The sequence below is a fragment of the Arachis stenosperma genome, chromosome 10 (genome assembly GCF_014773155.1).
Source record: "Arachis stenosperma cultivar V10309 chromosome 10, arast.V10309.gnm1.PFL2, whole genome shotgun sequence".
NCBI lineage: Eukaryota > Viridiplantae > Streptophyta > Magnoliopsida > Fabales > Fabaceae > Arachis > Arachis stenosperma.
Genome location: NC_080386.1, coordinates 92,286,678 through 92,288,768, shown reverse-complemented (window position 1 = coordinate 92,288,768; position 2,091 = coordinate 92,286,678).

Below are 2,091 nucleotides of genomic sequence, written 5' to 3'. Positions count from 1 at the left end.
CATCTGTGAGGTACATTATACTTCTGAAGTTGCTAAGATGATGGTTGGGGTCCGAGGTGCCGTCATATAGAGCCATATCCAGAAGCTTGAAATCTTTTGGAATTTTGGTCTTCATAATTTCTCTGGTGAATGGATCTTGATCTTTCTTAGAGCTATCCTCTGCGGATGATCGAGTAGCTTTTATTTTGAGATCGGCTTCGAGTTTTACAAGCTTATCTTCTAGTTCTCTGCGCCGCCTTATCTCCCGGCGTAGATCTTCTTCCTTTTCACGTTGATGTTGGGCTTCTTTCTCGAGTTGCTCCAATCGATTTTGAAGTGCTTCTATTACTCCTGGATTCGATGAATTTTTGTCTCCATTGGTTTCTGGAGTATTTTTGAGTGTTGTGTTCGCGTTTTTATGCGACGTTCTGTCTTCCAAACCTGAATTGTGGTCATTGTCATGGTCATCTGCCATGTCAATGGGATGACTTCCAGGTCCCCGGCAACGGCACCAATGTTCCGAGGGTTACCTGAAACTGTAGGTCGATCTCGGACGAGATCTTCTGTGCTGGTCGGAGCCGACGTGTCCGGCAGGTGTGTAGTGGCCGAAGCTGGTGTGTCCGACTTGTTGGACCTGGTGATGGTGCTGATCCTTCGTCCCCGGAGGGTGGGGGATACCTGCAAGAGACTCCGATGCTTAAGTTAGCATGGGTATTAAGCAGGTATTGAGTAGAATCAGAGTGTGAGTTATACCTGGGTGCTCCAGTGTATTTATAATGGTGAGATGTGGCCGCCTGTGGATAAGATAAGTTAGTTATCTTATCTTATCTTTATCTTATCTTTAAGTGAGGTCATCTTTAAGGGAACCGCCTTTATCTTTTTGGGCTTGGGCTGTGACGAATGCATTTTTGCCGGTATAGAAATTATTAAGTAGTCAATCGTAGTATAGTCTAAACCGACGCAAAATCCATCATCAAACAAATCTACAATCTAAAATCGAGAGTATTAGTCCCAAGTCGTTCTTCCCTAGGAATGCTACAAGGATGCATGTTATTGGTTAAGTGGTCTTTTTGTGGCTTGAAGAATGTGGTATAAAGGTGTGAATAAAAGAAAACAACAATCAATCAATATCTAAAGCCTTGGCCAAGGTTGAACATTGGAAGTCCCATCACTAGAGCTTCCTTCAATTGTGATAACAAAGAGTGTTGCTTCACTTAGTTAACCCCTAATTATAGAGGAAAGTCAAGTCAAAGTAATTAACTCAAGTCACAAGTCCTAGTCTTACCCTAGGGAAGTCTAGCTTTAGTGCACTCCAAGTCAATTAGCAATCCTCAATTCTTAATCAACAATTTGACATCCATCATTCAAGTGTCTCCAATGACTCAACCACTAGGCCAAGTGAGGGAATACTACTCCATATCCAAAGTTGGCATTTTCTCAAACATTTGGAAGGCAAGAATGAAAGACATAGTAAAATTGAGAAGAGATTTAGAATTAAAGCAATTCAACACAAGAGAAAACAACAATCAACGATGAACAACAATGAAAATGAGATCTTTATTGAATCAATAGAATCCAAACAACAAAGCTAATTCTAAGATCTACAAGAATTGAACAATTACAAACACTAATTGAGATTAGAGAAGATGATCTACAATATGAACAAAGTAAATTGAGTGTTGTAATAGATCTCACCAAGGAATGGTTGAGAATTGAGAAAATGAAGATGAATCCTAGAGAGAAGTTGGAGTTTCTCTCTCTACAAATGTAACTAACTAAACTAAACTATCTAATGATCTAGAATTAGTCTATGGATGTGAATGTGTGTGAATCTCCTTCAATCCTTGGCTCTTATATGCATTTTGGGCCAAAGTTGGTTGCTGAAACCTTCCCAAAATCGCCAGGCACGTGTTGCCTTAATGAGGTCATGTGCCATCATCGGCGCGTGCGCGTACGGTGCGCGTGCGCGTCCTTGGCCTGTTTCGCAATGTGCGCGCGAGCGCCTTGTGCGCGTACGCGTGCATGGCTGACTTTGCTTCTTTGACTTTTTATGCTTCTCTCCACTTGCATGCTTCCTTCCTTGCTTCTTCTGATCCATGCTTAGCCTATTTC